Raw genomic sequence first — 26305 nt, 5'->3', positions numbered from 1 at the left:
ATTAATGCTCACGAGTTGGTGACAACAGGAAGTGGGGAGGCAGGGTGTAAATGCGCTGCTTGGCAGGGTGGCATTCCTTTCCTTGGCTATCAGGTGCCTATCCTGGTGGTCTGACTACTGTGCAGATATTGCTCCGGAAGGATGGGCATCTTCTGGGGCATATTTGCCATCACAGGTACTCCAGTCCTTCTTACATGCTCGTAAGTACTGAAGGACAGATTTTAGGAAACAGTATCAATTCCTACGTAGCTTGACTCTATTTTAGAGTAAAAGCTACTTTTCTGAAACTCTTAATAAAGAAGCAATAATTACTGAAGTCATTGCCAGGGTCATGACCAGCTGCTGCATCAATCTCCCAAGGCAGTCATGATTATTCTGTTTTCTTTAGTACACTTGGGATGCTCGTGGTGTTGGAGCTCACACTGAGGAATAGATGCAGGGCTGATGGATGATAATGGTTGAGTTGGTCAGTGTGTGGTATTGATGGAGGAGGAAGCAATGCTGTGCTTCAGCCGTTTCAGGTGGCTTTGGTTTTCTGTCAGCATTCCCGGTAATAATGTTTAAAAAACAGTTCTGTGGTATCTTTAATTGCCTTTTATGAGGTAGGGAGAAAGTACTTACATACTCTTACAGATGCTTTCAGTTACCACATATTAATATAAATACTTGCATCTCTAAGTGATTGCACAAAGCAAGTAGGCACCTAAGACATCAGCACTTCCTAAAAAAAAATGGGGCTGTTTTTCACCCTTTGTAAGTTTGAATTGTTTTCAAGTGGTTTGTAATTGGTCACTTGCTGTTATGGTGCAACTAATTTTGAGTACCTAAGCAATGAATTTTTTACATCATAAACAGCTACTTTTGCAGTGAATTTAAAGCTGCTTTCTGCTGTATAGTACAGAAACAAATCTATGACTTGGGACTGGGGAATAGTAATCCCTACCTGACGCCTGATGCTTCTTGTATACTGCATTATTCTGACTCTTCACAGGGTAGTTAATAGCTTTTGGGAAAGCCATGAGGTCCTATGTATGCCTACATATGGGCTGTCTTCTTGCCAGCAAACTGCTGCCTGATCCACAGGAAGATGCAGCTCCCATCCTAGCACATTCCTTGTTGTTGCACCCAAATTTGTATGAGGGCTACCTTGCTTTTACCTCTTCCACATAATTTCCATGAATCTGAAGAGGAAGGATAGGAATGTAAACGTACTGAAGGCACACTCAGATCAAAATTATTAAATATCCAAAATCATCACAAATCTACACATTTACAGCAAGTTTATATAATCTATTTGTAAAACTCTGTACCATAGTATAGTTTTAATGATGTACTCCTGAGATAAAACAACCAAACCAACTAGGATTATTTTTACCTGAAACCAGCTCTTGTAAGTCTAGTTTCATATACATCTTTGTGGACTTGCAATCATACCTAGTATGTCTTTAATTTCTTGAATTTAAATGCAGTGCTTCCCATTTTGTAATGAAATTGGACTGGAGCAGAGGTTGTGAAGAGTGCAGTTTTACTGTGAGAGTCCCTGTGTTCCTTCCAATTAGTTTGAAAGAGAAATCTCAGATGGTGTTTTTCAATAAGACCATTGACTCTGCCAGAGCTGAGACACTGAAAATGTATATGGATACAAATGTACCAGGTACATTTGGGGAAGGATTGTTTTCTTTTCTTGTCATTTACGTTGATTGTAACCTTTCTGTATGGGTTAATCGTGCTGCTCTCAGTGTGGATGGCTTTAATGGAAAGCCTGATAGAGGGTATGCATAAATCTAAAATGCACACAACAAAGTGGGTAAGTGTAGACCTTCTTTAAAAGAAGTCTTATCTGCAATAACTAGTAAAATATTTTTCTGCCTTATATTTGTACACATTTCTGTGCTTTTCCAGATTCTCAAAGTGCCTAGGGTGTAGGTTTTTCACATTTTTTTTTTCTACTTTAGGACTTCTGTTGGGAGTCAATCCAATAAAAGGTGAAGATAACTTCTTAGAAAAACAGTTCTGAGATTTTATTTTTGTACAAAATTAAAGAAGAGACTGCAAAGCTGTTGACTGATACTGGAACAGTGTATTTGGGAGTAAAATAATTTATTAATGCTAAATGGAAGGTGGCTAGATAGAGATGTTTTATAAACATAGACTTTTTTAATACCTTCTGCCCATTATTTAGATTACCTTTTATAATTTCATTAATCACAAGGTGTGAAAATAGATGTAGCCATTCTAGTTGATTTTAAAAGCTGATGGGGCAATTTAGAAAAAAACGTATTTTAATGTTGAGTATTTTGCTGTGCTGTGGTTTTAGGAGTGGGGGTTTTCTGATTTGGTGTTCTGGATGTTGTTTGCTTTTTGCTTCAATATTTTATTCAGAGAGATTTAACATTTTTTTATGTTTTTTTCCTTCTTCTCCTCATGCATCATCATTCAGTATCTAATAGTGTTCTGTAGGATTAAGATGAATTAATAGTCATCAGTTTTCTCTTCACTGTACTGTTTCCCAGTCTTTTGTAAAAGAGATTTAATTTTTTAATACTGAAATCTGTCAGATTATTTTAAAACAAAACAATGGAGCAGATTTATAGTTTTGTTTTTTTCTTTCTGTTATGAGAGTGTATTAATTTCCAATTTATTTTCGGCATTAAAAGAAAATCGGATCAAGATAAGGGTCCCATTGAGATGAACATGGCAGACCTTGAAAGATATATTGTACTCCCAAGCAATAACCACCTGGAATCACAGTTACTTTAGGCTATTAAATGCTGTGGTTAAAGTTCCAGGCATAGGAATGCTGCAGTGGTTTTGGACACCTGTCTGTCCATTCCACCAAAATGCTTCTGCAAAACTAGAAATGTGGCTTGAAGGTGGCTAGTAACTACAGAAGTACATTGGTGGGAGGTGGAAGAGAATGTTCAGGAATTCCTGGCAAAAATGGTGTTTAAAACAAAAAAAAAAAACAAACCAGGTTTGGCTGCGGGCTGGTTATAGCGTTTCTGTGACAAATCTGCTGAATGCAGAAGCTGGAAGAATGGTAGGAATGTGCATTGTTTGTCCTGCACAATTCAGCCTGGGGGAGCAGAGTTAATTGGGTTCTTCCTATGGTTTTACTGTGATTGATAAAGTTAATTTTAGGCCTGATTCTGCCTTGTCTGGCAGCTCTGCTATCCTGTTGGGCTCAGTGTGGGAGAAAGGGAAATGGGTCACATGTACAGAAACTGGTCTTGCAGACAAAACCTGGTGGGCAGCTTTGGTGACGCAGAGCTGGGGCTGCGATCTGTTTATCCGCTTGTTGTTCTGCTGGCTCGGAATAGCGCTGGCAGCTGACAGGGCTCTTTCTGTCCTTAAACACAGCGCTGACAGGGAGCCTGCCTGCTGAGTCAGCAAATGTCAGGCTTGCATCACTACTTCCAGGAGTGCCTATCGAGGGAAGGGACGTTTTCTCCTAATGCAGTTTTGTGTTCATACACTTTCTCTATTTATTAGTAAATAGCAGGTTGTCAATGCAGGATTTTCATTTTGGAGCATTCCATTGACTGTATGTAGTTAAATAAATCCAGGTGAGATTTTTGAAACGGTTCAGAATAATAAAAGGGTATATGTATGTCCATGCTGGAGTTGAAATGCCTCTCATTTCTGCTGTTTGCAGAATTTGAGACATCAGTGTGTTTATATATATATATATAACATGTAGGTTGCTGTTGCAAATAAGAAGGAAAATTTAACAAGAAAATGCATCTTGTGAAGTATAAAGTAGGAGTATGAAAGATTTCACAGAAAGCTTACATTTCCTTCTTTTGTGGTCTCTTGTTTGTTCAGGTTATATGTTTGTATATATATATATATATATATTTAAAAAAGATAACACATATATGAAGGTTTTTACCATACATATTTTTCATCTTGCATATTAAATAGGAGGCTTGAGAATTTCCCCTCCAGGCGCTGAGCTTATGGAAGTAAAATCTGAGCCCTTTTCAATGTTTTTCTCTTTGTATCTTTGTGGTTCTGTCATTCTTTGCCCTGAGCGTTCTGGGCTGGGAGGCACCCACAAGGCTCATCAAGTCCTGCACCTGAGGGAATGGCTTGATTCTGTGGCTCTGTTGTGCCCAGCGTGTACAGGCAGACTTGTGCAGTGTCAGCTGCAAGCGTCCTGCATCTCTGGGAGCAGCTCCATAGGCTGGCTTGGGGAAATTTGGGAGAGCAAAGGGACTGGGCCCAGGAGTTCAGAATAGTCTGAAAGAACCCAGGAATACACATATGGAAATATGAGTGGTTTTTCAACTCCCGTTTCACGGCTGTGTTTGTAAACATGTCCAAGCTATATCAACCTGCAAGTGAAAGTAACTTCTGGTTATATGGATAATATTGGGAATTAGTATGCCTTATGCCAAGCTTTGTTTTAAAGAGAAATTCTATTTCATGAGAGAGTTAACCTGTGAAACTCAAGGTTTTTCTTTTGAAATTCATTATCAATTAGGTATCTGAGCAGCTTTTTTACTATTGATCATGTTCTCCCCAAAGCGAGAAGCTATGGAGAAAGGAGGAAAGATTTCTTTTGAAACTCAGGATAAACCCACTTTCTTCTCAGTCCTTTCTCACTCCCTTTCTTGGTGTAGTGTAAGCAGGTAGCAGCAATCTGTCCTAATTCTGATAGATCCATGAACATGTAGGTATTCAGATGTGTTGCTATGCCTCTGTTACTTCCCCTTTTTGGCCTTTTTTTCTTTTTTTATCCCTCACCCTCTTGAAGTATCTTAAGAGTTAGCAGGCAAGGTTTGGGATCCATTGAGGGGGAGAGGGGTGATGGTGAAGAGCATTTCACTTTCCTTAGTTACATACTCTGTGTTTAATTTTCAGACAGTCCATGTGGATAAGCCCCTAAGAGTTTGGGGGGAACTGCATTTTCTAGCTTGTGTAATTCTGAGCTATACCAAATATCTGTGCTGAGTCAAGATAGTTTTCAGATCTCCGGTTTCTTTGAGAACATTTTCCAGTTGGAGATTGGCTTCTGTGTCAGATACTCTTTTTAAGCTGTGAGATGCTTAGGTCAAGGATTTTGTTGCTTGAGAATTTGAAGACCATATGTGAAATGTAGGAGGTTCTGTTATTGTACAACTCTCTCCTGACAAAAGCTTTTTCCTGGGATTATGTTGATGCACCAGTGGCTCTTAGTGAGCCAGTACATGAGCTTGAGCCTCTTCTGTGGCTGTTGTGAACTACAGGGATACACCTGCAGGTCTGCTTGCAGTTCCCACGTGTTTGATGGCATTTCTCAAACTTGATCTACTTTGATGCACTTGGCAGACTTGGTCATTGCTTTCAGGCTAAGCAAAAGGGTGAGGAGCATCCTGATGAGCCTTGGGAGTGGCCGTGCAGTTCACAGTTACTTGTGTCTCCGGGGCACTTCTGTTTCCCATGGGGAAGGTGCCTGCTTGGGTCCTGGGAGGCTTCTGAGCCCTTGGCTCCAGACTTGAGCAGGCATCTCTAGCTTGCAGCATTTCCAGACTATAATGTCTTCCCCAGGAGTAATCGCTTTGCTAGAGATTGATGGATACTCCAATTAACATCGGATTTAGCAGCAGTTGCCATTCATCCAAGTTTCCTGCTGGGGGAAGAAGGTGGGTAAATTTCACTCCTGTCAAGCCAGTGGTAATGGTTTTAGAGCTCAGGGGGCACAAGGAGTTCATTGATAACTTAGATCTACTAGTTCCTAGATCCTGTAGGTACTGTTGATTGGTGTAGTCAGCTGAAGAAGGTGGCCTTGCTGGGCTTGTGGCCTGTGACTTAAAATAGGTCAAGATTCAAGATTGTGGTGGTTAGTTATGGCATCTAATACTGTCTCTCTGTTCAGGAAGAGGCCTGCTTCCCCATTTTCCTCCAACTCAAGCTTGTAACTTTTATATTAATATTGTCTTAATTTAAATCTCAGCCAATCCAGTATTGCGCCATTCTCCTTTAAACATAAATTGAGGTGTGCAGGGCACACACAGAATTCCAGATAATCCTTGTTTGTTTTTGACTACTGGCAACAACTTTGTTGAGTTAGGATGAGATGGATCACCAGTATCTGGCCACCATCTGATGATGTGTCTGAGCCTTTTAACAGTGCATTCAGTGATGAACAAACGGGCTGTGTAATGTGTCGCTGATCTGCAACCCTGTATCTCAAACTTCAGCTGTAGTAGCAGAGCTGTCTGTTCCTATGGCAGTGGGCAGCCCTCTGCAGTCACTTAGCAGGTGCTGCTGTGTCCCTCTTTGTGTCATCATGAGAGATGCATTAAGAGCTAGCTGTTGTGTGAGGTACGTGGCCAGGCATGTGGTGAGACACACCATGCAGAGTTTTCACATGTGGAAAATTCCTGATGGTCAGTGCTCTCTGGAATGGGGTGAGTGTTATGGTGTGAACAGCAGTCTGGTGCTCCCATGGGATGGACCTTGCAGCAGATCACAGGATAGGAACAGGATAGGGATGTTTTGTTGATTGGGTGTCTGCAGCTTCTGCTGGGAGTGCTGTTGTCCCAGTGGTGAGGTGAAGTAGATAGACTCCATAAATCCCCTTTCTTGGAATTTTCTCCATTCAAATCTCCTATCATTTGGCTTTCATAAGGGAAAAATGTGCTTGACCTGGCTTTTGCTGTAGGCCAAAGTGTGCATGTATAGTCAGCTACACGGCTCACCTGCTCAAATTACAGTAACTTAGTCCTGTTTCTAAGCTCATAAATCCATTTAACCTAAATCAAAGTAGTGAACTCTCTAAATTATTTGTCTTAGAAGGCTTCAGCTTTGTGGATTCTTTGATCAGAAATCAGCCTGGTTTTTGTGATACACTGACAGTCACATGCCATGGATGTAAATTCCAACATTGGTACAGCTGTATTTCCCTGGCATCCTCTGAGCTTTGTGGTGTTAAGGAACAAGTCTAAGCTCTCTGAGAGTAAACAAGTCTGCCTGAAGTAAGAACTGAAAACATCTGAGTTAATTTTAGTTAACTGTTCCTCTGTAAATAAGGGCTTGTTGTATATGTAAGATAACTTTTCAAACACCATTACAAAAATTCACATCAGCAAAGAGAATTTTCTACTTTTTAGGCTGCAGAAGTTATGGACACAGGTAGTCCAGAGAAAACAAAATGTCAAATACCAAACACTCACTGAGTGATGTAATTGCTTTCTAATCTGATGCAGAACTTGCATATAGTGCATCTTGACACTGAGCTCTAGCAGGCTCAAGCATAAGTGGTCTTCTGAGATAAATCTTGTTAGGATTTAATGTCATAAAGCAATTCATAATTCAGAAGAGTCTCTCTCTCCAAGGGTGAAATTCCCCACTCCTGGCTCTTGTAAATATGTGTATACAGTAAAATAATCAAATTTGATAGAGGTAGAAAATGCTAAAGTTGTATGTGTTAAACTGTATCCTAGCTGTTCCAATTTAGTAATTTCACTGCATGTGTAATACAGCAGAGTAGAAAGTCTGATTTCTGGCAAATTACTTATTTTATACTTTCTCCAGTGAGACCATTTTAAAACACTGCATTTCAGTATGCTTTTATTGTGCAAAGCAATAAGAACTGCATTAGAACTTTTTCACATAGCACTTAAAAAACCAGCGAAGTCAGTCTTTCTTCATTGAACATCCATTCAAAGTGATAACAGTGCATACAGGATGCTCAGTTAGCATCTACAAAATATGAAATTACAAACCTGAATGTATTTTTTTTATTTGTCCTGACTTACCTATTTTATTTATCTTTGGCTTTGCTGGAGACTCTTTGTGGTGAAGAGCTAGCTGCTCCAGAATGAAGGCATGGAGTGATTCAGTAGTGGTTTTCAAGCTGTCAGTTTGCTTTTCCTCTTTCTGGATCTTTCTCCTGCTATAAGATTTTATTTTCATAACTTGGTATAGGTATTATAGGTCATTATCTGCATTGTGAAGGGTGCTTTTCCATGAAGCATGGAAGACACAGTCTCTAATTGTCTGAGGGTGAATAAGAAAACCCTTTGAATACAGAGGTGTCAGTAGTTCAGTAATGGTCTGTATTCCTACTTCTCATGCACGCTGATTTAAATTAGCTTTGAGTCTAAGCTTGGTGTAATATGTATTTGTGTATAGTTTCTCTGGTATCATAATAGAGACTTTTGGGCTTTCTTAGCAAAACAAGACAGAGAGGTAGAAAAGTAACCTGGTATTTTTGTTTGGTTTGATTGCTTTTCTTCTCCAGAGAGATCGTTTTGTGGGTCTGGGTTTTTGTGTGTGATGATTACCACGCTCGGCTTGTTTATAATCTTGACCATGCTGTCCAATATAGCTGCTGTCACATCCCCCCTCTCCACAGGCACTCGTGTATCAATCTCAGAGCAAGCATCTAAATAATAACTGGAAGGAGTTAGTCTTTAAGGCCTTTTTTGTTTGAGGGTGGGATTTTTTTTTTTTTTTTTTTTTTTTTTTTTTTTTTTTTTTTTTTTTTTTTTTTTTTTTTGCTTATTTATTATGCATCTTCTCTCCTGATGATTTTAGGCTGCTTTGGAGTCAGTTCACTGCTGTTGCAGGTGTGAGCCTTGCAGATGGGAAGGTGTGCAGAGGCCCTAGCTTTAAGCCCTTGGAGAGGAGGCTGGCAGTGCACTGAGAGTGGGCATTGTGGAGCAAATGGGGCCGTGTATGGCCCCAAGCTTGGCACTGCTCTGCAGGCAGCTGAGTCTGTTTCAAGTGAAATCTCTGCTGACTTCGGTGACGTAGGAAGAGCGCTGAGTTATGTAGTGAGGGAAGGAATCTGCAGCATAAAAAACCCCAGTGCCTCGAGGTTGATGCTGTAGCTGGAAGCACTTGTCAGCCCTGCTGCACAGATGTCCCTCTTGGACGTTGGAGGTTTGCCCACACTCGGCTTCCTGCAGTCCCTCATGCAGGGAAGGGAAGGGCCTGAGATGCTGTTCAGCTCTCCTGGTGGCTCTAACAGGGTGTTTTGTCCTGTGGTAGCTGCAGGCAGAGATGTGGGTGACGAAGCCACTCACCTGCCGTGGGTAGTGTGATCGAAGGAATGCTGAGATGGCAGCTGCTGTATTGAGCGGGGTGTTTTCAAGGAAAGCTGCCTTCATAAGGACACAGCAGGAGTAAGGAGACTTGGCTGTTAGTGTTTGGGTGCATTGTGGGCTGCTCATTATTCTTTATTCATCAGTGCTGGGTGGTCAGTGTCGTGTCCATCTGGCTTCTGCTCCCCTCTGTTCCAGGCAGTGGGTGAATGTTCTGAGCAAGGCAAGGTTTGAGGGAGGGTTGATGGGCAAATAGTTTTCCTTCTGCAACAAGTGAGTTCACTGCAGGAAAGTGAAAAGGTGGAAGGTGGCTGTTATTGTTCTGCTCTGTAATTTAAATCTCTCTGCTGTGGTTCCTCATGCAAACGGAAAAGGGAGTCTGATCAGCTTTCAAGAAAAACTGAAAGCAGATTTGCCACATTTGAGTCAACCAAATTAATGGCAAATAAGAGCTATCCTGTGATCTTTGACTTCATTGTATCATTTACAATTACTTGAACATGATCAATTCCTTCATTGAAAACTGACTGTACAGCAAATCATTATTAAAAAGATAAACCTCAATGACATTGCTGTACCCCTCAACAGAAAAAAATGGAAAATTCTTCTCTAGTCAAAGAGCTTAATTCCTTAAATGTAGAGGAAGGGGTTTCATCAGCAATTACTCTTTTTACATGAATAGTTTTGTATTGATAATTTTATTTCAGTAAACTATATTTTGACTTGTCTGCAGGCACAGCTGCCACTTCTCCTATAGAAGAGCAGCTAGATGTAAAACTTTGGGTTTATGACCTGACATGTGTACATATTTAGATGTAGATATGTCTTGTCTAAACTTATATCTGTATTTCCATCTAGAAATATCTGCATAAGCATAATAATACAGTTTATAAAGCTCATTAAAAGTTTGGAGGCATTCACAAGTACTGCATTCTATATGTGTTACACAATCAGCAAAGATTCCCAGTAGTGATCAAAAGAACTAAGAAAAACAGTATTTCCATCTTTGTTTCTCTGTGGTTATAAAGATAGGAAGATAAAACCCATAAAGCCTACCTGTAATCTTAACTATCCAATCTTGTTTGAGGTGTGTCTTACTTGTGAAGTGGCTTTTTTATGTTGGCTGGAAGTTTATTGTTTTGGTTTTTCTCTGCTGGAGAACTACAGGAGCAGTTTTCACCACTCAGCTGCAGCCAGAATGTTGGAGTTTTTTTCATGAAGCCACTTTTTCTTTCACTGTTGGTTAAGAAATGTGAGTTTTAAATAGGTAATAATAAAAACAAAATGAGAACCCAAAGTTTAAATAATCCATTTTACTAAAAGAACTTCTCCTTACAGTTTTTATGGGCCTCTGGTACTTTCTTGGGGGTTCTCCAGAAAATCTTGCCAAAAGGAGATCTAACGAAACAGTACAAGCCAATATCCTCTACTTGTGGCAACGTTGTTTTTGACTACTGCTCTTCGGTTTACAGTTTTACTCAGTATTTTTGAGGTGTACAAGGCATTATTAAAAAAGAATAACTGACAACAACAAATCCCCAAATTAAAAGGCAAATGTTTTCCACACTTTTCATATTCACTCACACATCTTCATATGCACTCAAAGAGCTGAATCACAGATTATGGGACTTGGCAGCAGAGGGAACCTGTGTTTTATGTGTTAGCGCTCTCCTTCCAGACCTCAGTGTTTCTTAGGAATGCCTACGTCAAATGTTTTCCTACAGTTCTTTTTCTTTTGCCTTCTTTCCTTAAATCATCCCTCTGGCTGGTTGTGTTGTACTGGAAGTTGCTGTTGCTGCCGTGGGTGGTCCTGAGGCATCCTCTTTCAGCCTGTAAATGTTTTATATTGAATGCTTTGCCTTTATATTTTGGGAATCTGCCTTTGCTGTCTCTGGATTTCTCCTGCAGGGATAGGCCTGTGTGCTGGAAGTGTGAATTAAAGATAATTGTCTGTGGAAGTGATGTACTTTTTCCTGTGAGCTGACTTTGCCCTTGTACTAAGAATGTTTACAATGATGAGAACTCATTTGCACTTCCTAAGCTTTAGCCAAATGTTTGACTTGTTATAATTTAACTGTGATATAAAGCAAACTGAGGTATTTAATGCCAACATCAGGAAGAGTTACCAAGAGCCAGTTTTCACAAATCTGGTTTTAGGGATGAGTCATTTAATCTGATGCAATGAAAACAGAAAAGATGTTGAAGCACAGACATGTTGAGTTCATCTTCCACTTTTCATGTTCCAGAGAAAAAATTTTCCTATCTGGAGGAAATTTTTAAGCTGTCTGCAGTTAACTTGTAACTTCATGAGCATCCCAAACATCAAGAGTTCAGGAGAGTGTTAACATTGATCATGGAAAAACAGGTCCTTACAACCCACTGAACTAAAGGAGTCTCTCTTCTGAGTTCATATAGTAGTGTGAAGAAGGTAGGATTGACCAAATAACCTGGCACATCCACAGATAAGTCTGCTTCTTTCCTTCACCACATCATTGCAATTTATGTCAGCAGAGGAGCTCGGGTCACAGATGATGACCATAGGTGATAGGATGTACTCAGTCCAAGAGCACAAGGAATAGTAAACTGCATAACAAGTATTTGCTTCAGAAGCCTGCCATTGATACCCAGAGTATTCAGGAGATATCCGTCTGTTTCCTCAGTCTTTTGAAAATGTTGGATACACATGGAGATAATTTTTTGAGAGTGATGAGAGCCTAAATAGGTTGTGGTTTGTTGGCTCATATTTTAAAAACTTTTTATTAATGAGGTTTGGTTTTTTTTCAATTTGTTTATTAAATGACAAAAAGGGTCCAGCAATGTGAGTAGTATTACATTGTGAATGGGCATGAGGAGATGAGGACAAAGTGTTTCTGTGTTGCTGCTTAATGATGGGTATGTGTTCAAGTTCACATATGCATGAAATCCACCCATTCTGAGAGGGCTTCATTAAGGCCCAGCCTTTAATAAGCAAGGATCCACAGCCATGTTTGAGAGCTTTTTGTGTTCCAAAGTGCCCCTCCAGTAAAATCTCTTTAAAAAGAAAATAAAAATCTCTCTCTGCTTCCTGCAGAGGTTTCAGTGCAGACCTAGACTACTCATAGTAGGAACTGTCTCAGGTGATTTCCACTGTTTGATTCTTGAGTGGGCTTGCAGTGATATTCTTTGTGTCACCATTCAAGGCTTGTGAAAGACCCACACACCCCAGAGATAGCTACTAAATTAATGTATCCTGTGGCAATTCTAGAGTATTGCAAAGGCCTTCCACCTGTTTTCTCCCAAATTGCAAACTGTGGCAAACAGAGCAAGTTATTTTACAAATTAGATTGGAAAGTCCTGTCCAAGCTTATTGACATAATTTGGAATCTTCACTGATTCTGCTAAGTTTTTGTGAGCAAAATATACGTGGTTGTTCGTCCAGTTGCTTACCAGCTCATCATGGACCTAGAATTTCAGGGAAAGCTTGTTTGTGTTTAAATCTGGATTTTAGGCTTTGTTCATTAGATGTTCATTATTTGATGAGGAAGCTCACCTGCTTCTTCTTCTTGTCTTGCTTGCTGAGGTTTTTTTAGAGCTTGCCTTAGAATCACAGTAACTTCTTGTTCTTCCCCCTATTGAAAACCAAGCTTTTTAAAAATTTAGAATGTAGAGGAAAGCTTGGACTAAATTGGACTCATATTTTCAAACACAATTAAAATACCTTACTGTGTTTAGATTTCATGGATTTTTAATTTTTAAGTGAGGCAGAGGTGTTTGCAAGCTTCAGTTTGTAGTATTGGGTAGCTTCCTGAAAGGAACAGGAAGGGTTGAGGCAAACTGGCTGTGCTGCTTGTTCTCCAGATACCAGTATTTCCAGCTCTTCTGCATTTGGAATTGCTGGCAAACAGGTTGCATGGTTGTAATCTCAGGTCACCACAGGTCAAATGAAACAGAGTTATCATTCTTGTGGATCATGCAGGCAGAAGAAATCAGACTCTGAGGTGTTTCATTGTGCTCTAAGGCACTAAGAAACATCTGGGAAACAGCAGGCTGACTGACCTCAGCCTGGTCACTGAGAGGACTGCAGCACTGGTCCTCCTGGAAGTCATTTCTAGATACATGAAGAGCAAGAATAGGACAGGAAACAGCTAAACATGAGTTTACCATGGGCAAATTCTTCCTGAGTGTGAAGAAATGGTGGAGAGAGAAAGATGTTGGCAAAGGAGAAGCAGAGGACCTTGTTTACTTTGATGGTACCAAGTTTTTTGACACTTCCATTAGCATCCCTGGAGCCAAATGAATTCTCCCTAGATGGATTGTTGGATAGACTGCAGTGTGTGGAAAAACTGTCTGTGCCAACATTGAACTGGCAGAGAGTTATTGGCAGTGCTTCTTGGGGGCTGATATTGGTGCCAGTGTTTAATATTTTCATTGGTGGTACAAATGACAAGTTAGAGTGCACTCTCAGCAAATCAAAGGTGACACCGAATTGGTGGAAGTAGTGGATTACAGGAGCTGCCATTCAGAGGAACTTGAGAAAGTTGATGGGGGCTAGCAGGAACCCAAGAAGTTTAACCAAAAGAAAGGCAGAAAACAGCTTTGCAGAGAAGCTCTGGTGATCATAATGGGCTGTAAGTTGACTAGAATTCAGCAGCAAGACCCTGTAGCCACAAAAGCAAACTGTAGGCTGGACTGTGCGAGCAGGAGTGTGACAGCAGGCTGAGAGAAGGGTTTTCCTGCGCTGAGCTCCTGAGACTGAACACCCATACAGAGCAACTGTAGGAGCACTGTCAAGGGCCGCTCTGGGGTTGGGTCAGAGCATGTGACATACCAGGAAAGGCTGTGAGAGCTCCTTGAGTTCCACCTGAGAAGCCTGAAGGGATACTCCAGGTGACTCCAGCTCCCTGTAGGATCATTATGAAGAAGAGGGACTTTGATTCCTTTTAGAGATGTCTAGTGAAAGGACAGGCATGAGGTAATTGTCAGAAGTTTCAGATGGGGAAATTTGGGTTAAGCATAAGGAAAAATAAGGAAAAATACCCTCCATTGTGAGAGTGATGAAAGAGGTGGTGGAATCTTCATCCCTGAGTGAGGTCCTGAGCAGTGTGGTTCAGCTTTGAACCTTGAGCAGGACTAGAGACCCCCAGCTGCTGAATTTAGTATTTAATATTGCCCTTTTCTTGAAATATTAGTGCATGAAAATTAATAACTGTATTATGGTATTTTAGGAGGAACAATGCAAAAGTATTTTTGTGCCTAAATCTTTCACATGCAGCTTATGTCACATTTCTAGCTTTAGATCTTCAGAAGTGGACGTTGCTGAATCCTGTGATTGTCTTTCTATGAATTAAAAATAAGCCAAGTCTCTTTCTCCTTAAAAGAGACTGTTATGTTCAGCAGAACTCGAGGTGGTGATGCATTTTTGCATATGAGCATGCATATGCTTGAGAATGGGAGCATTGTCTACAGCCCTGCTTACTTTTGATGGTTTAGTTCAAAGCTTATCTGCGAGATTGTTAGGGAAAAACTCTCAAATGTCTTCTAGCATCAAGCTACCTCCCTGGCAAAGAACACATTTTCTTGGTATCTTGTTTTCTTCAGGAATTTGAAGTCATTCATACTCAACATCCACGGAGCTTCAGGAGAATATGGCCATAATGCTACAGTGAATTGCCATCAGTGAAATACAGGTCTACTCTTACACATTGTTTGCCATTATATGGGGCTTTCTAGCTCATATTGGTACATATGTAGCTGTGAATTAAAGCAATTTTAAAAATTATGGTATGAAAGTAAAATTACTTTTTAAAATAATTATAACCTGTGTGGGTTTGATCTTTAGACCTTTTCTGTAAAAAAGTACTGTAAATGTCCATGCAGAATTTTAGCTCACATTTCACCAGCAAAAAAGAGCAGTAGACTCACTGGTGATGTGTAGCATCCTGGGGGAACTGCTCTGCTAACTTAGCTTGTATCATTTTAACACATGGGCTCTTAGATGGGACACACCTGGGGGAATGCACAAAATACTGTCATCGTAGAAAGAACCTGGAGCAGTGTAGGCCAAAATTTCCATGCCCTTTTAATGGATTAAAGGACAATCAACAACTGAATTAGCTGAGTACAGTGATTTAGGCAACGGGATAATGGAACTATAGAACTTTAAATTATTTTGGTAGGTGTTTAAAGGGGAGTTTAAGGTGCTAAATAGCTGGGGCTGCTTTATTGAGGTTATACATGGAATATATAGCATTCTACCTTCTGAGGGCTTTTAAAGTAACATTGTTTATTCCTTTCATCTGTGTCTTATGTAATTTTTTTTTTTTTACTGTTTCAGCCATTGCATATGTATGCCGTGTTCTTGTGTTCGGGGGCAGCTTTGTGATTTCCTGCATCTCCAGATCTTTGTGTTGCGTTGTGTCCAGTTGCCCAGGGGTAGTTGCCCTATCCTGTAAATTTTCCAGGCCTGTAGATGGGTTATTAAACCGAGGCTGTTGGATGAGCCCTGGATCAGGGAGGTTCAGTGGTGTGTAAGGGTTGTGAGCACTTTGAGGAGTGGGAGCCAGGGCTGGCTCTCGGGTGAGGCACTGCCAGGGCTGTCCATTGGAGTGCACGAGCAGGTGGGGCTGCCCAGCGAGCTCCTTGCTGTCAGTGCCATGGTGGGATGGTACTGCTGCGCAGGGGCTGAGGGGTGCAGGGGCAGCACTGTGGCCCTGCCAGGTGCATGAGCTGCCTGTCACTCCTCTGCATCCTCTGAGCTCCATGGCTCAGGACGCCTGCCTGGAGCTGCATCCAAAGCGTGCCTTGCTGGGCAGGTGTAATGTCTCTGCGATTACCCGTGGAACAGGCACACAAAAAGGCTGCTGAATGTGAAAGTTTTCTTTTCAATTTCTTTGTTTTCTGGAAGGGAGAGACAGCAGCAGAAGGGAGCAGGGAACTGGAAAAGCTCTCTTCCCATGAATTTATTTCTGACCTTTTGTCTAAGATTTTTCATCTCTGTAAGACTCTTTCCAAACTGCAAAAGTCAGGAAGATAGCAATGCTCACACCTTTTGTTAAAGTCCTTTGAATTCAAGACAGAATTAATAAGATTGAAGCATTTTTACATATTTTTCCCCAGAGAATTTGTTTCTGCCACAGCTAACAAGTCTTTCAGGAGAATAATAACGAAGATGATGTTTGGTTATGATATGTTTTTAACTTTGGCTCTGTCTCAGCCTCTGAGTTCTAATACTTTTTCTATAGCCATAGGTGGGCACAAAATTATTTGTGTGTTACTGTAGCTCTGCAAAAGTATATTACAGAAATAGAACCATCTTACTTTTGGGCTCTCAGAGGTTCGTTGTGAAGAAGCCCAGATACTTTCCTTGATTGGTTGGCTGCCTGACACAGTCTTCCACAATTTTCCAGGTGGAATGGAAGCATATATAGATGTCTTTCCAGACATGTTAAATTCAGGATTTGATATGCTCTGCGTGTTTCACACAGGTTGTCTGCATGGGACACATGGGCGGTTTGATGCTGTCTTGGGCACACTACTGCGTGTGCACAGTTAGCCTTTTTTGAGATACCTGGGGAGTCCAATTCCTTATACTTGGAGAATAAGAGGATATTTGAGTTGGGACGTGGAATACATGAAGTAATTGTTCCCATTGTGAGACTGCTATGTTAAGTAGTCAGATTTTGCTGAGTATTTTAAGTTTTGGGCCTGTGTAATATCACAGGTTGGGTTGAGTGTAAAGGAGAAACTTTTTGATAAGGCACTGTGGATTTTTTGCTTTATCCAGTGTAAGGAATGCTTAGAACATGCATTTTCTCCAGGATTTTCTTGTGTGATTAGAATCAAATCAATCAGAATTGATTTGACACCCTAGTTATTTACAGACTTCTAACAAGTCACAATTTTCTCATGATAAGAAGTCATTAAGTTCTACTGAAAAAGCTCTATATAATACTGACATTTGTGTCTTGTTTCCATGGGTAAGAGAGGGATAAGGTTGGGGTTTTTTTCCCCTTTTGCAATTCTTTAGTTCTGAAATCAGCTGTTTTCTGGCCCAAATTCAGTTCATCAGAATGCTCAAACTTAGGCTTAATTCAAACATCTGTTTACCATTGCACTGTCAAGAGTCACATTATAAAATACCAGGAAGCAAATGAAATAATGAACTTTCTAAAACTTTTAAGGATAAGGAAAAGGGAAGGTTTATTTTTAAATTCCAGTGTGAAATAAAAAATAGCCACTAGATGGCACTTGAAAATTGCGTATTAATATAATACATTTGCTTTCAAAATCATTACAAGTGTTCCTATACCCAAAACATTTTCATGTGGATCTGCACAGTTCTGAGAGAAAGTGATACTTCTGAAACTAGAATTAAAGTTCCTTTAGCATCTCTTTCTATGATCAGACTAAACCACAGCATTAAGGAATCTAGTCTGAATTAAAAGCTCATTCCTGAGTCTTAAAATGCTGCCTTTAGCAAGATGATAAATATGAATATAACTGATAAATGTGTGCAGATGTGTGTGATTCCTTACTTTTAAAGGAATCGCAGAATTGCTTAGGTAGGAAAAAACCTTGAAAATTATTGAAGTCCACCATTAAGCCATGTCCCTAAATGTCACATCTACATGTCTTTTAAGACTCCTGGGGTGCTGACTCAACCAGATCTCTGAGCAGCCTGTTCCAATGCTTGACAACCGTTTTGATGGGAAAGTTTTTCCTTATATCCCATCTAAACTTGAGGCCATTTCCTCTTGTTTGTGAGAAGAGATTTGTAGCCATTTCTTTTAGCAAAATTCTGCTCTTCTTGGCATTTTGTTTACCTACTTGGGTTATGCCTAATTTGAGATACAATGTATTTTGACAAAGTGTTGCTGGTTTAAATATGGTCAATAGCTTGGAAATTAACTCAGAGTTTGGTAGGGAGGGATTCACAGAGGAAGCACTCACAAGGGTTCACTTCTCATTTTTGGCTTTACACACTCACTCCTCTTGGTAAAGGAAGAGGATGAAAGGTGATTGTGACAATTCAATACTGAAGAAAATATTTTAGTAGCCTAGAATTTACTAAGTCAGTCTTGCAGTATTTCTGTTAGTGAACATGGCACAAGCCCCTTTTATTTGAAATTCTTGTGTGTCTTTATGGTTGTTTCTGAGATGCATAAGAGTTACATTACCATGATTTATGGGCTTTATGTTGGAGATACACAAAGCTGAGTAAATACTTTCTGTAGCCATTAATTTGATTCTTTTTCCATAGGAGTAGTGGAGAGTAGCTGTACAAGGGAATGTTTAGATAACTGCTTTAGCCTATTGCACTTGAATTGAATACAGCAGAAGTAGACAAAGTATAATATGGGGTTGTACAGGGATATTTTATGGCCTATTAAATATGTATTAAGGGAGTAATTCATTCATTTGCTCATACAGCTGTATATGGTTCCCCTGACACTGGTGGTAATTATGAGTGAATTTTATTATGAAAGCTCTGTTAGGCACATGGTAAAACTTAGAATGGGTTACAGTAGTGATGGACACAGCTACACTGTCCTGGTTTTGCAGAAGATACTGGGACACAATCAACAAGAGGTGAAAAGGAGAGTTGAACAATTTTACCATTCAGCTCCCCCTACGATGTCTGCTGTAGGAACGTCTCCTCTTTGTGCTGCTCTGCACTGCACAAAAGCACTTGGCTGTGTTTCTGCCATGACTGCACCCCATAGCAATTCGTATGCCTGCTAATCACAGATAAAAACAGAGCTTTGGGAGTGGCAAGTCTAGAACATGTGCTTTTTTACTTTTCTTTCATTCATAGAGTCTCATCCTCCAAAGGCTGTGAGCAGAACTCCAGGCCGTCATTCTTCTTCACATAAAATTCCAATTTGACTTTGATTTCTTACCTGATAGGCCCTTCAGTGAGGAAGCTGTTGCTGAACTGCAGATGCCCTCCTGGGAATGATCTGATGAGAATGTCCATGCACTGAAATTCATTAAGTGTTTTGTGTGGCCATTTTGCCTGTGAGCTCACTGGCTCTAAAAACACTTTATGCTGAGATTAAGCCTTTAGTGACTTGCAAAAGCTAGAGAGCTAGAACTCCTGGTGATCCAGGTGACAAATCACAAGGACTTTGATTTTGCAACATTGAAATAATGGGGAATGCAGGAACGACAGCTGTCTTTCTAGAAAAGCAGCTCCCCATGTAGGCCCAGGTAGTCTTGCTTAGACAGGAACACAAAGCAAATTTTTCATTGTGTGCTCTCTCAGCTCAAACTTGCTGAAAGTCAGTGTTTTTTTGGATTGTGCTGTTGCTATGGTCTGTGATGCCCTTCAGACAAGCACACATCTCCTGTCTGAGAGGTGGTTGCTCTTTTCAGTCTATTCTGTGAAAAGTGCTCTGCTGATGAGTTACTCTGGTATCAGTAGAGGGCTCTGAAGCTGTTGTTGTTATTATCTCCTCTCTTGTGGGAGGAAGTATTGCAAGTAGGTTGGGCTCTGCTGCCTTTGTGTTTTGAATTTCAGGCATTTATTCTGTTCACCTTCCCAGGTTCCTTGGTGCTCTCTCCTCTGTAAATGTAGAAACAAAAAGAAATGCTGCTTTGGAGCAAAAGGATTGCCAAAATTTCCAGGCTCTGTGGGTTACATCTCCTTCATCTAGGAGCAGAGCCATGTTTAGTAGTGCAGGTGTGCCAGTGTGTCCCTCTTCTGGGTGAGTGACTTCACCTACATGTGCAGGAGGCCTTGCCCTGCTCCCTGGTTTGTGGTTCCTTTGCATTAGCACTGCACAGAGCATGCAAGGAGAGAGCCCCCTACCTGCTCTCCAGGAGCTCCAAGCAAAGGAAGTTACTAGGCCGATAATCCAGGTGCCTTGTTCCTGCAGATGCACAGGGTTGTAGGCAGACCTGCTGGTGATCCTTTGGCGTGCAGGGTGGTTAGCACCTGGTGTCCAGAAAGGTGCATGTTACCATAACAAATGCTTGTCTTCTGCACTTCGTGACCCAGACATTTTGGCTAGCAGAGTGTGTCACTGGAGCCTTGCTTGGTGAAGTAAGCATAGCTGTAGCCTGTGACTTACTGTGTTCCTGATGTTTGTGTTCCTGCCTCTGCAGTTGCTGAAGTCTGAAATGAGTCCTACAATAGCAAATGTCCTACTGTAACTTAAATTGAAGACCACAAAAAGTCCTGTTAGGGTTAAGACCTGAGTCTTCAGACACTGCTTTTACCTAAGTGACTCTAGGCTCCTGTTAATATGCTTCTGTTTGAGTAAAGATGTTAGTGATTTGCAGCCCCAGACCTTTTTCTGCAAGGCAAGCTCTTCCTTTGATTCTTTCCATTCATCTGCACCAGTGAGCTACTTCACAGAGGCAAAAGGTGTTACAGTGAGTGCAGTTGTTTAACATAGAGTGTTTTTCATACTAGACAAAGCTTGCTTGACTTCTTTGCATTAAAAAATGCCAAAGAAAATATTTCTTGTTTTGCATGTGTGAAGGAAAAGGGAAAGAGTAGAGTTGAAGTTCAAATTCTATTGACTTGTGTAATATGTTGCTTTTCTTCCTCTTTGGCAGGTATGAAATGGATACTTAAAACCCCCCCAAAATTAAAAAAAAATGCTGTTGACATTTTTCTGTGATCTTGGGGTTAAATTTTATGTATTAGAGAACAAAGAAAGCAAGCAACTGAAATCTGAGTTTGAGAATAAGGAACAGTTTAAAATAATTTCTGAAGATGGAAGAGTATGTCATTAAAAATTAACTAACACTTGTAGCTGTGTTGCTAAGGGTTTCATGTGGTGACAGTCTCTCCCAAACCTCCACTGGCAAACAGGACCCCATTGAGTCTCAGCATGTCCCCCATTAAACCATCACATCTCTGAAAATTAGAAAGCTCATTAATGGCTTTCTGCTGTGAAGCAATAAAGAGTATATTCACTGAATGGTCAGCAATTAGTGCCAACTAGTTTTTGTCTTACATTATAGAAATATTCTGGTTGATTTATTCCAGAGCTAAAAGAAACTTATTAAAAAAAAAAATAAAACCCGCACTTTGTATTTGTGTAGGTGTATTTTCCAGCCACAGTCTCCTTTTGCTTTCATGTGAAAATTCAAATACCTCTTCAGCCCGCTAGACTGCTGAGAACATGGAACTCATTTCCCAGTCTCCTGCTTCTTTATTGAAACAGCTCAAGTCACTGACTCAGTAGTCCCCAAAACAACAAGCTATTAGTGTCATAGTCCACTCCTCTCTTTTCTTATTAGCATTTGTTTTTATCATGTAGTAGAGAACTTAGTGTAAAACAGAGCAGAAAGTGTGGAAAGTCCGCTTGAAACTCTGCCTTTGCTCCTTTGTACCAGTAATCTTCATTGAGTCAACCAAGAGCCCAGCTGGCCTCCAGGAAATGTGGGGTTTTTTTCAAGGTAACAGGAAATCTGAAATTTGTTTCCACTGTCCTCATGGAAATGAAAGTTACTGAGGCTCAGATGTTGTTCTATGGAGAATCTTCCAACAGGGAACATGCCATAGTCACAATCCATGGGGTTCTGCTTTTGCAGGTCTTGCATTTCTTTCTAACCTGTATTACAACAAGTGCTTTAGAGCACTTGGCTGCTTTTGAAGACCTTTATAAGGATTTTGGTGTTTATGGATGTAGTTTATCAAGTGTAGCTTATTTAGCACATGCAGCATTTTCAGTGGCTCATCAACACTGGGATGAGATAGTCCCAAAATTAGTATTGCTGAATTAGTACTTGGTCACCTGTGTATAAAAACTTTTATAAATAACAGAGGAAGATAGCAGAAAAACAAAACTTAGTATTACCAAATGTAATCAAATGCTTGTTATTAATGAACATTTTAAAAAATGAAGACTTGTAAACAGTTATGTATTTGAAATAGAAACAGAGGCAGTAAAAGCTAAATGTTTCCTCCCCTGCTTTCCCTCCATCCACCTCTTTTCTTAAGGAATATTTTTTTCCTCTGAAGCTCTATTAGCTATACATATTTATAAGACATCCAAGAAGAGTGTGATTCTTTGATTAATGTTTCTAGGAGCAGAAGGACAGCCAGCACACACACAAAAGGAAATTCTTAACTTTTTTGTACTGATGTAATAGTTCTGTAATGTTTGATCTGTATATGCACTAAAAGTAAATGTAGAATGTCACCCTGAAGGTATCTTGCTGTCAATGGATCATGAATGTCAGCCTTGACAGGTATCCTCTGGTGACATTATAAAGCATATGGACAGCTTATTTTAAGGAAAGCTGTCCATACCTTTGTCTTGCCTTGTTAAAATATTCCTACTTTCTCCCTACTGGCTGTCACTTCATTTTTGTCATCCTTAAGCTGAGAAGTAACTTGTAAAATCTTGTTGCCTGATTTTAATAATTTTTACCCTTGCAAACTTTTAAAAGCCATTACATCTGCCTCAAAAGATACATTATATTTTTACTGATATCTGTAGAAGAAATTACTCCTTTTTTTTTTTTTTTTTGTGTTCTTGTTCATAAATTCCAATTATTGCAAACTTTGCACATCAGGTGTTGTGTATCTTCTCTACTTTTAAGCCCAAATCTCTCAAAGATTTGGCTTATTCTGTGACTGTACATGGCTTATTGTGTGACTTTCTATGGACCTTCTCAATTGCCAAGCTTAAATGTGTGCTTCAGTTCTTGCAGGGTCCAAGTCTAGCTCTTTTTTTAAAAGCATGCTGGTAGAGATGCTTGCCAGTACTTGAGGATCCCTGAAAGAGAAACAGGTGGTATTTTTGCTTGCTTCTGTTTGCCAGCTTCCAGTCTGTCATATAAAACAAGCAGCTAACGTGCTATTGATGATGTGTCAAGGGGAACAATAATTCAGATAAATAAATAGAATCTTAAGAGTCAGGTAACTGGATTCCATTGATGTTTTGCCATTTAAGAAGTAAATAATTCCAGTAAAGCTTTCATTGTCGTTTAATCATAATCATGCATGCATTCTGCTACATCTTGCCAAAAGGAAAATGTCCATGTTAGGTGTAATTTGCATTTGCCTGGATTTTTTTTATGGGTTTCTCTCTAATTATGTGAATATGTTAATATATCAACAATTAGGAGACAAATGCCCATGAAGTGCAGGCATATTAAATTAAAAGATGAAGCAATCCAGAGAAAACAAGTTTACCACGCTATGTTGGCATCCATTTTTAACAGGAAAAGTCACATGTGATGTAATAAAGAATTAGAACTTTTTTCATTATGCCAATCCTATATTTGACAGAGAGGCATCAGCAAAAAGTGCACCAAAACAAAGTCTCTGAGAAGTCTCCGAAATCTCTCTCTCCCTGGATTGTAGGTCAGAACTTACGAGGACCTGAATAAATAAATATGGGGAAAGAGGATTTGGAAATACAAAAGTATATAAAAATGGAATATGATCCACCCTTAAAGGAAAGGAAATAATTTTATGTGTTTGTTATTAATTGCTTCCTATTTAGAGGAAAGAAGAGCAGCCATAGAGGGTCAAGTATATAACTTGACATACTTGAGAAGTGAGTGACTTCCAGGCCATGATGTAAACATGAAGTTTGAAGTCTGTCTGTTGCCTCAGTCCTTCCATCAGTGGGGTCAAAATCAGCAGAGGTTTTGTTGTTGAGCATTGCAGAGATTCTTTCCTAAGCAGAAAGAGTGATTATTATTCTGTGGTAAATGATGCTTGCATGACAGCTAGGATTTGACTGACTCTTGTGTTGTAAAATGATTCACAATTTATTAAAACAACCTAATGAACATCCCTTGAATTCCTGAAGCTGAGTGTACATTTTTATTTTAGCACTAATGAGCTTTGATAAATTAATTTTAGTGATGAGAGTTTAATACCTAGCCTTCATGCAAGGAAAACAAAAATTATTTATGAGCTCAGCTGTGGTGAAGAGGTGTAAGGTACTGAGAGCCCCTTAGGAATTTGCAAGGTGCTTGGTTCTGTGCTGTCTTGCCAAACTCAGCACAGAGCATAGGCAGGGTCTCAGGGGTGATGGAGAGCACATGTAAAATACGCCTAAGTCCTGTGAAGTCTTCCCTTACTCATCCTTTTAAGGGCAGCAGACAGAGAGGGGCCAGCTCTAAAGGTGGTACTGTTGTTGGAATAGCCCTGAGACTTCAGCTGAGCTTTGTAAAGAAGGATCATGGAGCGCTTCTCAAATGTTAATTTAGTTTCACACTAACAAGGCAGAAGGCTACTAGTAGTCCTCATCATACTGAGGACTGAGTGTAGACAGAAGCCATATGATTAGTTTATGGACATGAGTGGTAAGGGCTGGAGTAGCTCTCCCTGTTGTACTGTAGTGTATTTATCCTGCTCAGAAATAGGCCACATGCTTTATTGGCTGCAGTAATAGGCAGATCTGTATCACTTAGCAATCTCTGAACGAATCTCTGCTGCCCACGGGAGCTGAAGTTCCTGCTTGAACATTAACTCATGATTTGTGTGTGAAAATACCCCAAACAAAAGCAAATGGTGGTTCAGCACTTTAGGAAGAGAGACAGATGGAGAGCACAGTGCAGTGTGGTACATTGCAGAGGTCACAGTGGGATAAAAACAATTTCAAACATACATTTCCTGATACTGGATTGTGGCTTAATTTTCCACACTTTAATGGGGTTTTTAAAGACAAAATGGTTTGTGTGTTCGGATGTGTTTTTTGCAAGTCAGGATGGATGAAAAATTTAGGTAAAATGGTGCCTGGTTATGTGCTGTGTAAAACTCCCTGTAACCTACAGAAGTTGGTTACAGAAAATGAACAGAGGAGTGCGTGATACAAAATCAAAGTTTAAATGTTTTTCTAGGCAGATGTGGATACCGAAGTATGTCACTTAATGGGACAAAGTTACTACAAAGTTACAGCATTTCCTTCATGAGTAGTGGGGCAGATATGCTGACAAGTGGGGAAGATCTAACAAACTTGAATATACGCCCAGGAAAATGCTATTTTAAAATGTAAATTAAAATTTGTGAACCTCCTTCCTTCAGGCTTCAGTTGTTCCTCCAGTAAGCACATCTGCTTACTTCAGACACAGTAAGTGGTGTCTGAAGGTCCTTCAGCTTTCTGCACTCCTGAAGTCTGCAGGGGAAGCAGCTGCTTATGCATGTTTCTGGTGCTAGCAAGGACACATTGCCAAAATGCTGGTGAAGTTAACCAACAAGAAACACCTGGAAGAAATCATCCAAAACCAGAACTAGTGCTCACTAAATGTAGGAATGTGGCTGGAGTGGTGCAAGATGGTTCTTGGGGGGCATTTGCCCCAGAGGTGGCACAGTGGCTCGGGCAGCTGGTCTAAGTGCAAGTGGCAGCTTTCTTGTGTGGCCCTGCAGGGTGAAACATTAGTGTTGCACCAGGCATCTTACAGAAAGCAGCATCCTAAAATGCACTGTGGCCTTGCAATTAGAAGGTTTGATTCTTTCTGTGCCCTTTTCCTGAGGGTCAGCAACACAGCCTGTTCTGGCTTTGCCTATGGGATCAGGGCTTATGCTGGTACTTTATCCTGCTGGTGAGAAACTCATGTAAGACTGCATCAAATTTATTGGCTTTATTGGATAAGATGTATCTGGCTAACGACTCTTAAGTTTGTTTTGATGTTTGTGTTATTTTCTTGGAAAGCTAGCCATGCTCCTGTCAGGATTGCCACTGATACTGCACTATGCTAACAGAAGGCTACAAGGGACCAGGCTCTGTGCTAGGAGCACTTGCTGTGTGCTTCAGTACTTTGATGTGATGAGCTGGTTTTATTTGTTTATATATATTAATTTGTCCCTTAGTTGGGTAGCACATCTCTTAAGTCAACCCTTAAACTGATACTTTGGATGCATTAAGCATGTATTTTTTTAAGATGTAGTTCTGAGGTATTTTTTAGATACAGACACACACACAACTAAATATGATTTGTCTTCTGCATGCACTTGGCTCAGCACATGGTTTTTGTTTCCTGTGCAGTACTTTGAAAATGTCAGCATAACTATCTCTGGTTGTTTGCTTCAAATCTGTTTATTAAAATTCACTTTTCTTAGGGACTCAGATTTCCCTATTGCACCTTTTAATGGCACTGGACAAATCCTAGCTCATAATATCATGGGGCTCTGTATCAATACTGGTGTATACAAGTGCATTAACACATGAGTGAATGGTGATATGTTCCACTGTGAGAAAGAGGGATGTCCTGACATTGACATTTGTAGTGGCAAAAGCTGCAGTGGATATATGTGTGAGAGAGCTGTGGAGTCACTCACTTGGCTAGAGAAGACTTCTCTGCCATCCTTCAGACAG

At 40.2% G+C, this 26305-nt stretch overlaps 1 protein-coding gene across 5 annotated transcripts in view; it reads left to right on the top strand.

The window, feature by feature from the left end:
- Positions 1 to 26305, top strand: part of BBX (BBX high mobility group box domain containing) — a 149964-nt gene that overhangs the window by 48327 nt on the left and 75332 nt on the right. The gene's annotated exons all lie outside the window — the stretch shown is intronic.

The sequence above is a fragment of the Melospiza georgiana genome, chromosome 2, assembly GCF_028018845.1.
Source record: "Melospiza georgiana isolate bMelGeo1 chromosome 2, bMelGeo1.pri, whole genome shotgun sequence".
Taxonomy (NCBI): Eukaryota; Metazoa; Chordata; class Aves; order Passeriformes; family Passerellidae; genus Melospiza; species Melospiza georgiana.
Note: the sequence above shows the minus strand (reverse complement) of the source record. Positions and strands in the feature narration are given on the sequence as shown.